Source organism: Carassius gibelio, chromosome B16, assembly GCF_023724105.1.
Source record: "Carassius gibelio isolate Cgi1373 ecotype wild population from Czech Republic chromosome B16, carGib1.2-hapl.c, whole genome shotgun sequence".
NCBI lineage: Eukaryota > Metazoa > Chordata > Actinopteri > Cypriniformes > Cyprinidae > Carassius > Carassius gibelio.
The window spans coordinates 6,375,015-6,396,494 of record NC_068411.1 but is presented as its reverse complement, the minus strand read 5'-3'; the positions used below and the strand labels follow the sequence as shown (position 1 = coordinate 6,396,494).

The 21,480-nt window shown below is 40.9% G+C and overlaps 1 long non-coding RNA gene across 1 annotated transcript; it reads right to left on the bottom strand.

Annotated features, from left to right (window-relative positions):
* Positions 1 to 2,962: 2,962 nt before the first annotated feature.
* Positions 2,963 to 4,061, bottom strand: LOC127974269 (uncharacterized). The gene is made up of 2 exons (XR_008157273.1): positions 3,769 to 4,061; positions 2,963 to 3,117 (listed from the first exon to the last, which is right to left on the bottom strand). It is a non-coding gene; the product is annotated as an uncharacterized LOC127974269 (long non-coding RNA).
* Between the last annotated feature and the right edge of the window lie 17,419 nt (positions 4,062 to 21,480).

Genomic DNA, 21,480 nt, shown 5'->3' with positions numbered 1-21,480 from the left:
CGAACTGCCGTGTGGCGTCAGGGGTAATGAGAATTGGAGCTGAAATGAAACGGCTCTTCAGTTTCGCAAACGCAGCCTCCGCTGTGTTTGACCACCTGAAAGCAGTCCTGGCGGAGGTCAAGGCGGTCAGAGGCGCGGCTAGTTGGCTGAAATTGCGAATGAAACGCCGGTAGAAGTTAGCGAACCCCAGAAACCTCTGTAGGGCCTTACGGGAATCTGGACTTGGCCATTCTACCACAGCCCTAACCTTCTCGGGATCCATGCGTATTCCCTCAGTCGACACGATAAACCCCAAAAATGGAATAGACTGTGCATGAAACTCACATTTCTCCGCCTTGACAAAAAGCCCATTCTCTAGCAACCTCTGAAGCACTCGTCGGACGTGCTGCACATGTTCCTGGAGAGAAGAAGAAAAAATCAATATGTCGTCCAGGTAGACATAAATGAACTGATCAATCATATCTCGCAGCACGTCGTTGACGAGTGCCTGGAAGACCCCTGGGGAGTTGGAGAGCCCGAAAGGCATGACCAAATATTCAAAGTGCCCTCTGGGGGTGTTAAACGCGGTCTTCCATTCATCCCCCTCCCTGATCCGAACCAAATGATACGCATTGCGTAAGTCCAGTTTTGTGAAAATAGACGCTCCCTGCAACCTCTCGAAGGCTGAAGACATCAACGGCAAAGGATAAGTATTCTTTACCGTGATGTTGTTCAGCTCTCGGTAATCAATACAAGGTCGCAGTGATCCGTCCTTCTTTCCCACAAAAAAGAACCCCGCCCCCGCAGGAGAAGAGGAAGGGCGGATGAATTTGGAAGCTAGAGAATCAGAAATATATTTCTCCATAGCCTCCCTCTCTGGCACAGAAAGTGAATAAAGTTTGCCTTTAGGCGGAGACTTACCTGACAATAACTCTATGGCACAGTCGTAAGGACGATGCGGAGGAAGAGAAGCAGCTTGAGACTTACTGAACACTTCCTTCAGGTGGAGGTACTCAGCGGGCACGTTAGATAAATCCACCGCCTCCTCCTGTAACACAGACACAGACACAGACGGACAAGCAGACACTAAACAAGACTCATGACACCTTCGAGACCAAGAAAAGATGGAATTAGAGGACCAGTCTACTTTGGGGTTATGGAGAAGGAGCCAAGGGTGCCCGAGGACAATGGGTGCCAGGGGAGTGTCAAGGATGTGAAATGAGATAGTTTCGGAGTGGTTGCCAGAGGTGATGAGTGTGATCTCCTCAGTGCTGTGAGAGATGGTGGGGAGTTGCTGTCCAGTGAGGGCATGGACCGTGATGTGGTGCGGCAGGGCTTTGAGGGGAATGTGGAGCTTGTGTGCAAGGTGACGATCCATAAAGTTACCTTCTGCCCCAGAGTCCAGTAGTGCCTGACAGTGGTGTGTCTGTGCTGACCACCGCAGTCTTACCGGAAGGAGCGTAGATGATGGCGGTGATGAGGTCTTCTCGGCAGAGATCCCACCCGATATTAGCCTCATGCGTACTACCGGGCTTGGCCTTTTACTGGACAGGTATGGGCTTGATGTCCGGCTCCCCCGCAGTACATGCAAAGACCCAGGGATCTCCGCCTCTCCTTCTCCTCCCGGGAAAGCCGAGCTCGCCCTACCTGCATGGGCTCGTGATCGTAGGTGGGGCTGACCACGTCTCCGCCACTGAATCGCCCGTCCGCCGGGCCCCTGGATGGGGTGTTGAACAGCCCCCTCCTCTCCATCCGAGTGAGGCGGGCATCCACCCGTAACGCTAGATCAATGAGTCCATTAAGAGAGGGGGGCAGATCCAGGGCGTAGATCTCCCTCTGGACGCGGTCAGCCAGCCCATGCAGGAACATGTCCCACTGCGCCTCCTCATTCCAATGGCACTCCGCCGCCAGGGTTCTGAATTCGATAGAGAAGTCTGAGACGGACCTCTCCCTCTGGCGTAACTCCGCCAGCCTCCTGGCCGCCTCCCGTCCTGCGACGGCCTGATCGAAGACCCGCCTCATCTCCTCGGAGAGCGCCAGGAACGAGTCGCAGCATGGGTCCTGGTTCTCCCACACCGCCGTCCCCCATAGTGCCGCCCTCCCAGAGAGTAAGGTGAGCACAAAGGCCACTTTCGCCCTCTCGTTGGCGAATGTCCTGGGTTGCAGGGCAAAATGCATATCACAGCGGGTTAGGAATGCTCTACAAAAGCTGGGCTCACCCGAGTATGCTTCCGGGATAGGAAGACGCGGTTCCGGCTGGGAGGTGGTCACTGGTGGTACCGGGAGAGCGGGCGGTGTGGGTGGCGCAGTGGGCGCTCGAAGAAGATGGAACTGCTGGGTGAGCTCGGACACCTGCGTTACCAAGGCTTGGACCGCGCGACCAGTGTCGTTAAGAGTCCTCTCCTGGGAGTCCATCCTCCGAACACTGGCGCTGAGAAATTCCTCCAGAGATGAAGCTTGAGTACTCGCTGCCTCCATGATGGTCTGATCGTTCTGTAACGGCGCTAATGGAGGACAGGAGACAAATGCAAGTACGAGTAAGTTTATTAGAAGTATGATGATGATGAAAGGTCGGAGAGTAACGCAGGAACCACGGTGGCAGCACAGACTGGTGAGTTGAGACGTGGGGTGCGTTGAACGACGATGACAGCGGTGATAATCCAATAGTGGTGAGTGTATTCCAAGCGTGACGACAGGATCCGAACAGAACGGCGACAAGGCAAGGCAGGAACAACACGAACACGACATCAAACACCAGGATCTACAAACAACGATCAGACAAACAGGAAACGAAAGACAGGGTGTTAAATAGTCTGTGGGAACTAGCCGCACCTGCCGCTGATCAGTGATCAGCGACCACACCCACATGAAACAATAAACATGACGTAACCTGACTACAGCTGGAGACGGTGCATTCACGAACCGTGACAGAATCAGCTTAAAATATATAGTCACAGGGTGGAAGGAACACACAAGAGCAAACTCAAGTGAAAAGCCCCAGAGGGTGGATTTTATTTGTAACTGAAGATACATGGGTGATGACGGTGGGTCGCCGTGCAGAGGTGCTCTCAATCAGGTCCAGGTGCGGGTGAATCCATGGGGTGCTCGTGGCAGTGCGGTCCGATCACACGCTGCTGTCTGGAGGAGAGAAAAAAAAAAAAACACAGAGTCAGCGCTTGAGCTCATGGAGAGACTTCTCACCCTTCGTCCGTGAGCACGCCGTTTATGTAGAGCCCGGCTGATGAGGGACAAGTGCAGGCAGTCAGCCTGTGATGAGCTTCGAGCTGGTGCTCCTCGGGAGTTACCAGGGCAATGCTGATGTGAACTCGGGACATGAGTCACAATATATAACAAATTAAACCCTACAGCTCATTAAGATATACTGACAAAACAGTTGGTCCATGCAAGAACCTGAACAGAATTAAGATAATTTTACCTCTGATTCACACAATGTACAAACCATTCAAACTCACCAGATGCACTTAATCTGCAGTCTGCCATAAAGCAAGAAGACGACACACACCTGCTTGAGAATGTGCTCAGGAGAACATGCTTAAGGGAGTTAGAACTGTTTGCATATTGCGTGAATCAGGCTCACACACACACACATTTTCTTGCACAGACCGATCATTTTGTATCTTTACACTATGTATTGTCAAGAGCCGCAGAGTTCAACTTTTTTTTAGCCATGATTCCCATTCACCGCCATTATGAGACTGACAGACTGCAACAGTTTGTGTGAAAAATTCTCATTGCATTTAAAAAAATAAAATAAAAATGTTCACCTACACATTGGATCACCTGGGGTTAAGCAGATAAACATCAGATTTGAATTTTTGTGTGAACTGTCCCTTTAATCATGGAGTCGCTCCAACTCAACAGATGTAACACGCTCAGAAACTCTTACACAAACTGCTCTAAAGGCTGTCTTTCCTGTTGGAAGTCTTGGAGAAAATCCTCAGCCCAGTTCTTCTTGTTGAAAGGTCCGGCGTTCTGTCATAGATCATAGGAGGGAAAAAAGGAGATGTGGAGAGAATCTTCTAGAGCAAACAGATTAAATAATAATAATAATAATAATAATAATAATAATAATCAACGGAATACACTTCTAGAACACATGCTCTACACTGAACAAAGAACTTTGAACAAAATACTCTTTAAGTGCACAACTAAATAAGGGGAAAATGAGACACACCTGGAATAAAATGAACTAATTAAACACATCTGGAAACAAATTCACATGACGAGGACAAGAAAAACCAAATAAGGAAAACAGGAACATACATGTGACAATTCTATTCTAAACATAAACATTTCTGTAACACTTTATTTTAAGGTCAAATTTTCGCAAATTAACAAACCATTAACTATGACTTTTGCCTCAACAAATTCATAATTGGCTGCTTATTAATAGTTAGTAAGATGTCAAGTTTAGGTATTGGGTAGGATTAGGAATGTAGGATGTGGTCATGCAGAATGTGTGTTCTATAAGTACTAATAAACAGCCAGCATGTTAATAATAAGGCTTGCTAATACACAACTAGTTAATAGTGAGAATTTAGTATAGGATACTGAAGTGTTACCAACATCTCTTTGTTTGAGTGGACCAAAATAGATCTTTTTGTCCAACCAATGACTGGTGGTAAATAGCAAATCTATATCATTATATTTAGTAGATGGAAGCTGAAGTGTAACACCATACTGGGGAAAGATTTTTGCGAACTGTTCCGAGTCCATCACTGAAAGTTGAAAGAATATATTTCATACCTTTTGGGAAATGCATCAAATTATGATGTCAAAGCTAAACAAAGGCAGCATCTGGGAGATTTCAGAGATTCTGTGACATCATGGCTTGCTGGAGTGACAGGTGTTGTAAAGAACGGCTTTTGGCTTACCCAAGAACCCCTGCAAAGATTGGCCTGATAAAATAAATGAACTATGTGATGGGTGACAGCTTAAGAATACACCCTCATTTATTTCACAGTCTCCATTCACTGCCTCAAGGACAGCAGTCATATCGCAATTATTTAAACCCATTCCACTGCAATGACAAAAAAATGCCTCACACTATTGACACCCCTCAACAAACAGCACTTAAAACATGTCTACATATGTCTACTCATTGTTACCTCTAGTCATTTATAATACTTCTTTTACTCAGTCCCATTACCTAGGTTTTTTTTTTTTTTTTTTTTTTTTTTTTTATTTGCTAAATTAAATCTATGTTATTGAGAGTTCAATCAAACTGTCATGTGTACAGCTTATGATTGCACAATTCTGCAATTCATGGGAAGTGTTCATAGGAGACCCATCTGTCCTGTCTTCAAACTGGAATTTAACGCGAGCTCCTTCCCATTACATGCTAAGCCTATGGACTTTGAGCAGCATGGAAAGTCCTTATCAGCAGTGGCCAGGTCTGGATTTAGCGCAGCAGCTTGTGAGCATCAGAAAGACAGAGCACAGGATTCCTGGGAAACGGCAGCAAGCAGCTGGTGGTGAACATCAGAGATGTTGTTCTGCTTTGCTCTTATATTCTGGCTCTGTATTTTATTAAAGTTCACTTGAAAGTATTTGAATGTAATATGATTTTTTTTTTTTTTCAAAATACAACAATATTATAAAAATATAAAGTATTAATTAATGTATCTGTTACAAATAATAATAATAATAATAATACTTGTTTGTAGATTACAATTTAAGGTAAAGTCCATTCATATATACATTTCTGTAATATAAAATCCATATTTAATAAGTAAAAAATTATAATTCCAACATAAGTAAATGGCACTAGTAATAATAATAATAATAATAATAATAATAATAATAATAATGTGAAATCAGAGTTGCAGCCTGTCAGAGAGCACCTTTACACAGACAATCTGAGTCAAAGTGCTTATGTACTGTGAGTTTGAATCTGACTTGCAACATTTCCAGATCGTTTCTCTTCATTTATGATATATTGTTTAATTATATTACATAATTCATAATTTATTGTCCATAATCCATATATATATAAATAATAATAATAATAATAATAATAATAATAATAATAATAATAATAATAATAATAACAAAAGGGCAGCTAAATAGCTGGTTTCATTTATATGCATCTGTGAGAGGGAAAAAAAGGTATTTCTGAAAAGCTTAGTAAAATCATTGTACTAAGATGCCACCTTTGCAGTGAAATTTCTTAACTGCTAAGATATCCAACAGTTAACTGTAAGTGGTATTATTGGAAAGCGGCAGCAACTCAAGGGTCCCCCTTAGCTGAAATCACGTTCAATCAATTTGGGTATTATCAGTGAACAACCAGGGTATTGCCATACAGAAATGCTGTCCCTTGTCACAGAGCACTGAGGTGCATGGTGTGTAAAAGTCACCAATGCTCTGCTGATTCCACAGCTTAAGTGTGCCAAACCTCCACTGAAATTAATATCAGCACAAAAACTGTGCAACGAGAGCTTAATGGAATGGATTTCCATGGCAGAGAAGAAGGGGTAGTGTGAAGCAACCAATGGACTATGGAGCAGTGGAAACCTGTTCTGTCAAGAGACGAATCATGCTTCTGCGTTTGGCAATCTGATGGGCGAGTCTGGATTTGGCATATGACAGGAGAACATTAGCAAAATTTACATTTGCCATGATTCAGTCAGCCAGGTAAAGGATGGATAAATTTTTCAAATGTTCAGAAAAGATAGTCCCTTTCAGAGGAGATAAATCTTTAGCATACCAATATTTTTTGGACAATGCTATACCCACATGGAAAAAACCTATATAAACATATATGTTTGAATATAGGTTTTGATATAGGTTTTTAATATATGTGACATATATGAAATTATCAGTTTCCTATATTATATGTACATATATGTACATATATGCACACATATGTATGTACATATATGCACACATATATATGTACATATATATATATATATATATATATATATATATATATATATATATATATATATATATATATGTGCATACATATAACTATATAGGTACATATATGCACGTATATATGCACCTATATGTTCACCTATAATAGTAAAATTAAAATCCATAGCTGCTAGGCAACATAAATAAAAGTCCAAAATATAGAAATGTACATGATGTATTAACAAGAACAATCAAATAGTACAAGAAAAAAAAATAAGTCAAAAAACTGAACAGAAAAATAAATTAACTATTATTCCTTGAAGGTCTGTCATGACGCGCCTCATCATCCTCCTCCTCTTCCTCTTCCTCTTCCTTCCTACACTATCCAATTACTTTTTTTTTTTTAGCCGCACACATTTTTTAGCGGATAGGCATTTTCTTCCACACGGATCTGCCGTTTTGTAGCGGAGTAAAGAGTACAATATTTGCCTCTCAAATGTACTTGAGTAAAGTCATGAGTACGCCCCAAAAATGATACTCGAGTAAAGTACAGATCCCTCAAAATTGTACTTAAGTACTGTACTCAAGTAAATGTACTCCGTTACTGTCCGGGTCTGTATATCATGTTAATATATTGCCATATTCCATAACATGCCAATTGCATGTGATACCAATTTCAGATGTTCGCACATACATAAGTTCTTGCATATTTTTTTTTAGTAATTCTTAGTTTTTGCCTTGATAATAGAAAAAAATAGCTAGACATCATGTATGACAGTCAAAAATTAGATATGAGCTACAAAATGACCAGATCCTGCCATTAGCTATACAGAAGACATATCTTGTATGTATAGGGCTTATATGTAGATATGAAGAAGCAATACAGGAGACCTATATTTCCTGTATATGCACATATATGCACCTCAATTTTGCCTGTATGTGGCACATACATGCATATATGCGCATATAGGCAGCATATATATTATCATATATATGCATATATGCAGCATATATGTGCACATAAACTTCATACATGCACATTTATCCACATAAAGGTTATTTCCATGTGGGTATGCTTCTAACTTTGTCAGAACAGTGGAAAGCGTGCCTTAGTGAAGTAAGCAAGGTCCACAAAGATGGTTGGATGATTTTGGACTGGAAGAACTTGACTGGCCCACACAGACCTCAACCTCATCAAACACCTTTGGGGTGAACTGAAATGGAGATTGTGATCCAGGCCTTGTTGTCCTACATCAGTGTTTGACATTACAAATGCTTTGCTGGATGAATGAGCAACAATTCCCAAAATCTCATTTCATAACAACTGAAAGCATATGTTCTCTCACTGGCTTTGGTGAATTGGTAGCATCCAGATCTTTTGTGCTTTTTATTATTGTTATATGACTTAGTAGTTTAAGTACCATTGTACCTAAGTATTGGAGATCATTTTATTTATACATTTGTTTAGTTAATTTCTTCAGTTACTTATTAATGACAATGTAAGCATTGACAAAATGTAAGGCCTACCTTTCCACATCTTGGTGGCCATTTTTATGTTCAAGGACAGTCATTAATAGGACTGGGACAATAAATCAATGCATCGCAAATTGAGAAATTAGAACATAGATTCTGAGATTTTCTGAAGGCATTGCGATTCTCTCTTGAATCGATTCTGAGCTTAGTTTTTAACATCAGATGGCACTGTGTGCTTTAGAAATTGGTGTATTCTGCTTTCTTCCAGTTCCTTACACATGCACGACTTGAACCTAAAAGAATCATTTACAAATGCGCAGGTCTCACAGAATTCCGTAAAATGTCCACGGGCCCTTAACTCAAAATCCGTGAAGCCATCACGGAATTGCCCCAAATTCCGTGACGCGGCCACGGATATTTCTCCAATGCAAGTCAATGACACTGACCTTCCGATGGCAAGTATCGCAATGTGTGCTGAATGAGACTTCTTGAATGTGATTTCAAAGCGATAAACATCGCATGTCAGTGACGCTAGAGGCGCTTGACCGTGCTTCAGTTTTTGACGCTTTGGGAGTGACTGTGCGTTCACACCGCCGGCGTAGAGAGCATCAAAAATCGCTCTTGCCGCTCTGCTCACGACGCTGCAGAAAGATTCGAGAGCGCTCAGACGCTCTGACGTAGATCGAATGCTTATTTTGTATTTAAAGTGGCCGCAAAGCAAACAAGCTTGTTAATCTCGTGCAGACTAACCCCAAGGAGGCTAACGTTATAAGTTAACCTCATTAAATATTGCTGTGGACGAAATATTAAGATCCTTTACTTAAAATGAACAAATCTCAGACACCTTGGTCAATGTATCACTTTTATTTTATTTAATTTTTATGTCCCTGTATGCAAACAGGGACACCTCATAGATTATTGCAAACTTGAAACAGCAATAATCAACCTGTCCTCCATTGTGCTTGGGAACTAATGTGGTCGGGACTCTGAGCCATAGACAGTAAAAGAAATGGACACATCGACCCCATCGGAACTCAACTGAGACAATTGAAGCCCATTTTTAGCGTTTTTTAGCGCTTCCGTTTCTGACGCGAAGACTCAAACGAAGCTTGACAACGTCAGCAACCTGTCTGACAGATGTAAATGTTCTAGTAGCTGTGCGTGCAAACTGCCATCGTTAATCTTGCAGAGACGGCGAGCTGAGTGAGCAGGAGTGAGTATTCTGATTAATTATTTTGTATAGTATTTTAAAATGTAACGCCAGTACGCCATATTAAGTTAATTGCCTGCGAGCTTCTCCTCCTGTCTGTACGGTAATGTGACAGAGAGTCGAGTGGTTATGACGCAATTGTTAGCCTATTTTTTACAAAACTGTTTCTACGGGGCCATAATGTAACATAGAAGGTAATGGAGCCCTTTATACATTGTCGTGTATCTTTAGAAATAAATAATGGACAAACGGAGTCTTTAAATGCCTCAGATATAAAGTTATTCGCTGTCAAAGTGACGCCAAAATGAATGGGAGTCAATGGGAATGCTAACGCAAGTGAAGTTCTGCTACAAGATGGCAGCACGCAGCCGACTTCAACTTCCGGTCGACTTCCTTGCCGCCTGCTCGGAGCTGCTTTCTCTGGAATCCTCTCAAGCGATGAACTTCTACGTTCCGATTGGTTGCTGCCCAACCGCGTCATAGCTCATTACCATAAAGTTGCCTTGATTTCAACTCTCCTCGATGCTCTCAACGGCCAAGTCACGCCGAGCCGCTCCTCGCCGCTGCTCGACACCGGCTTACATTGAAAATGAATGACTTCCGGCCGCTTTGACGCTCTCGACGCCGGCGGTGTGAACGCACAGTGAGAATGGGTTGACGCACAGCGCGCTATGCGCATGGTGGGAGGGGCGGCGCTGTATATTAATTATGTATTATAATCATTTAGGTCTTTTTCGGTTATTATTTCGAAGCTGTGTTGATTTGCTGTTTATTAATATTTTTAAAACTATAACGCTACATCTATCAACATTTATTTAGATGTTATCATTGTATTCATTCATTTCTTTATTTTAATTATATTATTTCGGTCTTATTACCAGTGAAATATTACAGTAAGCCAGAACACGGGCCGAGCGGGGCTCATTCTAAGCCCATTAGCCACAATCCAACGCGGACATTCATATCACATAATCTGACAGCAATCAGCGGCTCATCAGCGACAGCATTTTTAAGAAGCCTTTACAATAACTTTAATAAAAAAAATGTAACTTTAGAGTCAAAAAAAATAAAAAAAATACCTCGAATTGAAATGCATTAGTTAAAAAAATGTGCTGCAATCACAAAAATAACGAATAAATAGATTAAATTACGTGACCAAATCACGAACTGCCGTGAGACTGGGTTTCCGTGTGTGGACCACGGAAGATGAGTGCCATTGACTTGCGTTAGAGTTATCCGTGATCTCAGCACAGACTCAAGGTGCGGTCACACTAGCCTTCGAACGTGTGAAATTATTTCGGACGCCACTGCGAGAGCAAGATATAACGGTTTCCACTCAGTTATCACAACATGGGTTAATCTGTGCTTTTACTGTGTCTTTGGCGATGGCGTCGAAAGCGTCTTATTATATTGTACTCTGTCTCTCTCTCTCTCTCTCTCTATTGATAAACACACACTAAACAATAAAAAAAAATATAGAACGTGTCCTCATTCAAATGTCTGTTCATGTTTCCATTGACACTGCGAACCATGCAGCTTCTTTTTTTATTATCTTTTAAATATGTATTATATAAAATAGGATGCTGTGCCACGGCTAAAATTAGCACTTAATTTTTTAATTTCTGTACAGAGAGGTCACGCAGTGACGTATCGATCATTTACTGGTCACACGACTTCACGTGATGCGAATTCGCAGGTCAGAGTTCACCAAACTTGAACTTTCGAACGCAGCGAAATGCAAAATTTTTCGCATGCGCCTGCGTTTCCGGTCTGACACATTCGCATGCATATGAATTGAAGTCAATGGAACGAAAAGTGCAGTGTGACCACCCCTTCACTCCGTGCTCGTATCACAGATTTTAGTTAGGCTAACAGAATCAAAGTGAATTTGTATGATGGCAGGACAATGCAATAGTTACAATAACAGTCAGGTTGGTCATGGTATTTGGTAAAAAAAAAAAATGATGAGATAGCACATCCATTGAGTGAGGTCTGTACTCAAGTATCCGTGTGTGGACCATGGAAGATGAGTGCCATTGACCTGCGTTAGAGCTATCCGTGATCTCCTGTCACAGATTTTAGTTCTGACTATAGCCAAAATGTGTGTAAAACGCCATCAAACTGGATTTTATGATGACAGGACGAGAAAAAAATGCCAAGTTAATTACATGCCATTACAACATAGTCGACAAAAAGCTTATAAGTTCCTAAACAAGTGAGTGAGGTCAGGTTGTTGAGGTCCGTGGTGCCATCACAGGACTTTGGCTATCTAACTGAAACAAACTTAATTTTTAAGATGACAGGACAATGCAATTACTACAATAGCTGTCTGGTTAACGTCATTATGGCATTTGATGTTGGAAAAGAAACAAATACTTCAAATGTTGCGTTTCCAAATGAGAAAGCACGTCCGTTGAGCGAGTTCTGTACTCCGTCATTGAAACGGGTATCCGTGTGTGGACCACGGAAGGTCAGTGTCATTGACTTGCGTTGGAGAAATATCCGTGGCCGCGTCACGGAATTTGGGGCAATTCCTAGATGGCTTCATGGATTTTGAGTTAAGGGCCCGTGGACATTTCATGGAATTCTGTGAGACCAGGTTGCGCAAGTACATTTAAGCACTTATAATACTCAGCAGAGCGCATAAGCGCTGTTCGTTTGTGACCATTTGTGTGCGGTTAAAAACTAACCTCAAGCGTCATCTGCTGTTAAAAACGAAACTCAGAATCAATTCGAGAGAGAATCACGATGCATTCCGAAAATCTCAGAATCGATCCACAAATCACGATGAATCGATTTACTGTCCCAGCCCTAGTCATTAACGAATGTAACAGACTGATGTGACTAATAGGCTCTCGTGGAAGAGCATCCAGAGACCGCATCTTCATCTTCAGAGCTTCTGTCTGTGCTGAGTGCAAATTATCTTTTCTTTGGGCATTGCTGCTGCTGCATGTGGGTCATGCAAGCCACTTATTTAGAAAATTATTAAGCTTGCTGTGATGACACAACTAAAACTGAACCTTATTTTGTTCTCTCTTCGAGGGTCACTGTAACAGTGGTGTTGACAGAATAAATTCATGATGCATCCCAGTGATTTTGTGGCTTTTATGCCTGATTAACTGTAATGGTGTTTTAATGACACTTTAACTGACATGTTAACAATTTAGGATCCACTTTATTGTAGCTATATTTTATTCCCCATGTCGCAAACTCTTTAATGATGACATAATCATTTTCCTCTCCAACTTAGCAGTCGTAATTTTGCAAGTCAATGTACAAACCATGAAAACTTTTCCATACCTCATATTAAACTTATGAGGGACATCTGCAGTCTTTTCAAACAGCAAGAAGCCAAAGTGCCTTTCATTATGTTTGGCAAGCACTAGTGATTACAGGCATTTATAATGGTGCAAAGTCACAGCATGTAGAGGCCAGTTATTCAGGTGACTAGATGAGGGATGTTTGTTCCAAAATGGGTCAGGGAGTGTTTGTTTCTCATTAAATTAATTGCAAAAGTAATGTATTAATCTTGCCATCACAAAATTCGACAGTTAAGTTAATTCTATCTAGGATATTGGACATGTTTCCTTGCTATTAATTTTTTTTTTTTTTTTACTTCATTTTAAACACGTTCCTTCCGTATTTTCACTGTTATAAGGTTGGAGGTGCTATTATAGATCTTCTGAAAGGGTACAGAATCTCTGGATCAAAATACAGGTGATGAAGACACAGAACAATCAGACACGTAAGTAAGACAGACACATGTAAACTAACTCAACCAGCAAGCATTAAATGACATATAAATCAAAATTGCCTAATGTTACCTAGTGAAATGATGACACAGTAAGTGGTTAAGGAGTGTAAAGCTTTGTGTGTGTGTGTGGGGGGGGGGTGTGATTGATTTCACATATGCTTTAATCATCATTCTGAATCATATCTGGACATGTTCAATTGTCAATGCACACACACACACACACATATATATATATATATATATATATATATATATATATATATATATATATATATATACATACATTTATATATATATATATATATATATATATATACATACATTTATACAGGTGCTGGTCATATAATTAGAATATCATCAAAAAGTTGATTTCACTAATTCCATTCAAAAAGTGAAACTTGTATATTATGTTCATTCATTACACAGAAACTGATTTATTTCAAATGTTTATTTCTTTTAATTTTGATGATTATAACTGACAATCACCTTGAACAAAGAGAGCAAGACACAAAAGGCCATTGCAAAAGAGGCTGAACGGGGCGAGGCCGGTGAAGTGATTGGAAATGAGCGACACCTGCTCGACCCATCTGTCTCGAGTCCTACGGAGGAGATGGAAGGATATAAAACAGGAGCGACGACAGTGACGGATGAGAGAGGACCAGGCCTGGATTTTAGTTTGTGTTTTGGTTTTGTTTGTGCGCGGCAGTCGGCCGTGAGGGGCTGCCGCTCTGTTTTGTGTTTATTTTGATTATTAAATTCTTATTTGCTTGTCCGCCGGTTCCCGCCTCCTTCTTCCCGCCTCCTTCTTCCCGAAGATTATGAAGTTTGTACAGCGTCACGGTGGTGCCGAAACCCGGGAGAAGGAGGGACACGCTGCTGTAGATTCTTCGCTGCTGTGGTGAATCTGCGGTGCCATTGAGCAGGCGAGGAAGTGAGCCGCCATGGACGCTTAAGACGATGGGCTGGAGTGAGTTGCCGGGGATGGGCGAGCTCGCTGCCCGCCGCCCGTGATGTGGAGGGGCATAGGAGTAGAGCGTAGTCTCGTGGGTACCCCCCGGCCTGCGGGGGGCGATGGGGGTATGTGACAAGTGGGGCGGGGCTGAGAGCCGTAGGAACGGGAGGCCGGTGGAGTGATTGGAAATTAGCTTTCAGTTTCATTGATAGTTGTTGTTTGAAGTCAACAAAATGATTTGAGTTCACTGAGTTGAATCTGGTGAACCCTGAATTTTGTGAGTACTGTATGTGCCATTTGTGGACTTATCATCTCTTTGGACAGCTTCAGCTATAAAATGAATGAATGAATGAATGTCTTAAAATTATGCCACCAATGATTAGACTGTTTAAGTCTTCTCTTCGCTAAAACTTTAATCTGAAGCATAGATGTACTGACATTTGCACCTAGACAGCACTTTTTACAAGGCTAATAAGATCTAGACTTGAATATTGATTGTAAAATTCACCTAGCTAAGAGGGGTCCTCTTGCAAGGATTCTAACATATATCTTGCCATTATTTTTTGGCATCAGTAGCTCCTATTCTTTACTTAGTGAAAGAGAATACGGAGAAGAGCACGGTAAATCAGACGCTCCTCTAGGTGAGAGAGAGGTTTGTTCCAGCTGTGTCCCCTTGAAATGACAGAGCAGAGACCATGACATATCAAACTGCTACTGCAGGTGAATCACATCATTAGATGGAACAGATTTATGGCTATATGAACATTGTTATTACCTCCACCACCGCTTGGCCTGATGTCTTTATGAGAGAGCCAATGCCTGTGCTACATTCAAGGTACAATGTGACCTGAAACTTATATAACAAAACATTGCATTTTTCAAAATAGCTTGTTTAATTAAACAATGACCTATTAAGAGTCTTACCAAAGCAGGTCATTATGGCTGACAGCACCAAAGTTGAAGGTCAAAATATGCAGTGACTTTTTTTTTTCCTCTGACAGAATATTCATATTAACACAACCAACATGTATAATAACAGAAGAAGACTGTCTGTCCAATATAGTTTTATGTGATAGTAAAATATCAAAGCTTATTAAAACATATTATTTCCAATAAAAGCCATCAATATTGTTCAGTGGCTTTCACTTTCTGTCTGAAAGAATTTTATTGCACTTGAATGACAATCACCTATCACATGACTTTCATTGTTTAATTACTGTTTACTGTATTTTGCACCACATGACTAGACCAGGATTAATCTGTCCCTTGTTGTGTGTGTGTGTGTGTGTTTTACTCCCCATGTGCCCTTGCCCTTATTTGGTCCTTCCTGTTCCTGTACCCATTTACTTCAATAAGTTCCACGTGTTCCTTGTTATTAGTTATCCTCTTCAAAGTCTGCCACTCATTATCTTCCCTATTTGATTTCAAGCCTGTTCTGTTCTCCCTTGTCCGGAATTGTAAATCTCAACTACGTGTGTTTGTCTTGTTCCCTCTATCTCATTAAAGTCTCTTGATTGAGGTACTCTTTGTCTCTTTTGTTCCTCACTTCACATGTAGTGAATCATGACAGAATTCACTCAAGCCCAACAGCCATTCCCGAGTCAGGCCCGCTGATAGCTGTGCCATTTTCAAGTCCACCGGCTGCTACTAACCCAAGCCTGCCAGCCACAGCTCTCTCAAGCCCAACGGCTGTCGTTGACCCAAGCCCACTGGCCGCACAGTTCGCCCATAATCATAAGAGGAGAAAGGAGAAATTACTTACTCAGGGCCCTCTTTCTCACCCTAGAGCACCCTAGAGAGTGAGGGCTCCTGTCACAGAGTTTAGCCAACGAGTTAATCTAACAACAGTGGTAAGTCAGAATCATTCTTCATCACTCCTCGTCTCCTTCATTCCACCCTCCTGCACATAGTTAATCGTGACAAAATTCACTCAAGCCCGCAGACCATTCCTGAGTAAGTCCCTTCGGCTGCGCAGTTTTCAAGCCTGCTGGCCTTTCCCGAGTCAGGTTTGCCAGTTGCACTGCTGTCAAGCCTGCCGGCCACTATGAAGTCAACTCTGCTGGCCGCAGCTCTCTCAAGCTTGCTCTACTGAGGGTTTCTGTCCCCGAGTTTAGCCCAGTGAGGGCTCCAGTCCAGTCTTCTGTACCCGCTGATAGCCCACGGAGGGCTCCTGTTCCTGACTTTAGCTAATGGAGGGCCTCGGAGCACATAATCTTCCCAAAGTTATTTTATTTTATTTATTTTTTGGAAGGGGTTGGCAGGGCTCCAGCCTTAGAGGCTGGGGCAGGGGCTGGCCTCAGAGTATTCTCCACCATGGCCTTGTGAACTGCCTTCTCAGCCATGGCTCCCAGAGTCCCCTGGACCTCCATGGCCTCCTGAGTCCCCTACTCTGCCATGGCCTCCTGAACTGTCTGATCCACCAGTGACTTCTGAACTGTCTGCTCCACCCTGACCTCCTGAGTTCCCTACTCTACCATGGCCACTGCTCCGCCATGGCCTCCTAGTCTGTTCGACGATGAGCTCGTTGAACTCGTTAAATAAATAAATAATACACATACATACATACATATATACATACATTTATGCAACAAACACATACGCTAAAATCTAAATGGCTAAATCAAGTCACAATAAATCATCACAGCATTGACATCAGATAACAGCAGGTTAGATTTAGCTCAATCCTATCAATGCTACCTTAAATGCAGTCTATCACTAATCCAGGATCCATCTCTTTGACATCTGTGGCTTAACATGTTTTGTGTGTGCTCCTGTTTCCTCATATGACACCAGGTGTATTGTAATGGCTTATGGAAATAGGTGTGGAATAGCAGTGCAGGGGATTCTGGGTCATAGTTGGATTTGTTAACTTATTACAGTGTCTGGAGTGAGGCTCTTATCGGCACCTGCCAATTCTTTGGCAGACCCAGTGGGATTGCACTGACCTCGATATAGAAGTAATGGATATTAGAAAATCTGCCCACTGTGATTGGAGGGGATTGAGTGACAAAGGAAGAGAAAAAAAGGTACATGAAGGAGAGTCTGATCATTTCTCAAGGACACAAAGCTAGCACAGAGATGAGGATTCTGTTTAAGCAACGATGACAAAGTCCTGTATTATTTTAAAATGTTTGTCTTAAAAATATGTTGTTCATTTTAACTTCATCTTTCATAAGTAGTACAATTGTTGCAGGTGAGAATGGTTATAGCAACAGTGATGTCATGGTTTTAATTAGGAAAAGCATGGACTGATAAAATATAACTTAAATGCAGTGGCACAAAAACGGGTTATGCAGTATATGCAGTGCATAGGGGTGCACCAATTAGGGGGGCACCATTTTGCTGAAATCATTCTCTGAAAATATTTACAAAAAACATCATAAATAATCAAAAGTTTAGTTGTTAAAAAATATGTGACGAAACATTTTTATTTTTTAATGAGTTTTAAATATTCTAGACTTACTAAGACACGGAACTGCCGTATCTCTTTACGACTACAACAAACAGGATAATTTTTTCAGAGATGCACTTCAACTTGCCTTTACTGCGCTAGTCAAACAAGCGTGGAAAGTGCAAAATGATCTTTAGTAGAACAACAATGAACTGCGGTCTGATGATATGTTATATGTCAGTAAAACAAACTTTCCTGTCCGGTCCTGTCCGGTCCTGTCCTGTTTTACTGTGCTCACAGCACATGCTCAGTCTTCAACTGTACGTGAATATGAGGCATACACTCTATATCACTTCATCCTATATAAACTGCATAAGAAAATATGTCCACACATCATCAGTTAAGTCATGAAATTACCAACAAGCTGATTAAAGCTGCAAAAACTGTGCATATATATATATATATATATATATATATATATATATTCAGGCATTATACGCGTGTCAATGTATAACGCTTCTCATTGCTATATGAAAATGTGTATTTAATAACTGTATTCTAGTAGCCCCTAACAATAAAGGAGTGGTTTTAATCAACTACCCATCTATAAGTTACTTAAAACATTTTTTTTTTTTTTTTGATATTTATTAATTAATATATTTTATTTGATTGGTTATATATTTAATTCATTCATTCATTCTATCTCAACAGAAACTTATCAAAATGTGTTTTGCACTTGTCTTCAAGTCTTGTGACTCAAGAATTCCACATTGTCCATCATCATTTCCAGTAATAACACTTAACCTCCAAAATATAACTATACAAAAAAATATAATTCACCAAAAAAATGAGATTAAATTGTAAAGCTCCAGTGTTGAATATCATATTTTTTTCAAGCAAATAATAAGAAATATGGTTGAATATCATTTACTTGTCATCTAAATCCTACAGCCAGACATTTAAATGTTGTCCTATCATCAGTTATCAAAAAGGCAGAGTGATAAGTTTGTCTAAAAACTGATGAAAGGCTCTTTAAGGGGTAGATTCCTCGTTAAAATCATAGTTATAATGGTAATTGTGTATTAACAGCTGTCAACCATGTCGGCATGCAAATGCACTGTCAGAACATATTTATATAACTCATTTTTTTTATTTTGGTCACACATGCAGAACTGCGGACCACTTGTGACAGGGGCGGCAGTTGCTCATTGGTTCATGTAGGTTGTCTACAAACTGGAAGGTTGGTGGTTCAATCCCCGGCTCCACATGACCAAGTGTCGAGGTGTCTTTGAGCAAGACACCTAACCCCAGCTGCTCCCGATGAGCTGGATGGTGCCATGAATGTATGAATAGGTGAATGTGAGGCAAATTGTAAAACACTTTGGATGGCCATGTGGTCGATTGAAAGCGCTAGATAAATATAGTCCATTTACCATTTTACCATTTTATGTGCACCCCTGGTTATAATACATTTTGTCTATCACTATAAAATTTTATGAATTAGGATATAAGTAAACTTATGCTGTTTTATTATTTTCTTTTATTTTCTTTTTTGAGCTGATATATTTAACTCGCTAGACAAAAATAATTGGCATTGTATGGATGATCCCTCACAGCTCTTTTAGCAATAGAAACCCCTGACATTTAATTATGGGATAATCTACCCAATCTGTTATAAAAGTGTTTTTATTAATATATAAGTTTCTACAGTCAGGTTATCTCTTAATTCCTCTTGCAGTGATTTGGTTGATAACTGTGCCTAAATATAATTTCATCAGCTGCTTTCATTTGAGACTGCTGCAAGGGAAATGGCCAAGTTGTTAACAATGTGGGGAGGTGAGGATAAATTAAAAATCTTAATGTGGTGGCTAATATTGAAAATAACTACTAGTCCAATTTGAAAATTCTAATTAGTTTTAAATTGCTTATTGTTTGTTGAGTTTGATAAAGGGGAAAAGAGCAAAGCAAACCATTTGAGCATCTGTGTTAGCAGAATTTCTGGTTCATAACCAACACGTGGTTTAACAAACTGGAAATGAATCCATGATCATATAAAAGGTTCACAATACCAAGAGACATTTGGAAAGAAATGTGCTGTTTTTGTTGTGCATTAAATGAATAGTACACCCTAATATTTTCTCATCATTTCTTTGGTCCAAAGAGACATTAGGCAGAATGCATTTTTCAGTGATGTCAAATATGATGCAAGTTGTCTAAAGGCAGTACATTTTTTTTTTTACTTTTTTATTTTGTATTGTCATGCACATTATAATTTAAATTACTAAATGCTTAGTTAGTTAGGATATACATTTTTATTCTGGCATTAATTATTTATCCTCATGTAATTCCAAACCTGTAAGACCTTCGTTCTTATTTGTAGAACAAATTAAGATATTGTTGATGAAGTCCGAGAGCTTTATACCATAAGAGAGTAAACTTGTTTGTTCCCTTTCAAGGGAACTTCGAACTGCGTCCTCTAGGGGTCGCTATGGGGAACACCTCATTGTGGCCCGTGTCTGAAGCATACATTGAAAAAACTCCGCTCTTGCTAGTCTCTCTTTCCGAAGACAAAAGAATAAAAGGGGGTTATGGATTACACCACAGCAAAGTTGGACTTGCCATGTAAGTGCGCTAACAAGGTGATGCAGCGAGGTCGCCTTGACAAGTGTTATTTTCCTGACCATAGCCCTCCAGCTCATGTGAGCCTTCCATTTCTGCCTGATCTCTATGCAGAGATTGAAAAGGATTGGAAGAGGACATTTTCTTCTCGCATCCATCGGTTTTTAGCATAAGAGTTATGCTGACATTGAGGCGATGCACGGAGCGGCTATGAAAGGATGCCTCTCTATAGAAAGAGCTTTCTTTCTGTGGAGGAGACGTCCTCTCTTAATCTCCCTCCTTTCCATCTAAACCCCTTCAGGATACATCTCGCTTAAATGGCAAGGAATACGCAGCAGCAGGTCAAGCAGTGGCTTCATTACACATGATGGCGGTGCTTCAAACATATCAGGCTGATCTGCTAAAAAACCTGGATAAAGGCGAGGACATTTCTCCTGATCAGGTAACTGAGCTGCACCACACTGCAGATCCCTCTCTCCGTGCTAAAAAGCAGTCTGCCTCCGCAATGGGTTTATGGCGGCCATGATGGTAATGGAGAGACATATGTGGGTGAACCTGGCAGACATCTGGAAGAAAGAAAAGGCTTTCTTCTTGATTTCTAAGGTTTTGCCTTCTGATCTTTTTGGACCTTGGTTCCTTGGGCTCCACTCCACACACAGCCAGTGTGTATTCATTTATACACTTTGAGGATTGCTTCGCTCAACATGAGGGGCTATTTGGGTGGTTCTCATGGTAGTTTAGAAGTGCTCCCCTTTACTAAGAAGGGTCGCCTATGAATTCGCTACTCTCTTTCTGAATTTGGAGTTCTACTCTCATGTGAGATTGTGTTCTCTGTTATTTCCTCAGAGCGCTCCAGCATTATTTACACAGATCGATTTGATGACTCTCAAACATATTGTTTTGGGATGCACCATTCCATCTATGAGCTGCTATATCAGCGTGCCATGAGAGCCGTATATAACAGTATTTAAAATCTATGTTATGGTAACTGTGCACGTGAAGTCTTTGCGCACTTTCTGAAATTCACACTGTGGTAAGTTTGCACGCTAGTGCTCTGTGTTCTTTCTAAAATCCTATATGGTTATGGCTTTTATATTTGGTAAAAGCCCCGTTCATCTTGGGCTCCACTCCATCTGTGTATCCTCAGATACCTATCTAAACAGGGTGTTGCTACATTGTATTCCATCATTGTATTCCAAGATGGCGGCGCGTCCACACGC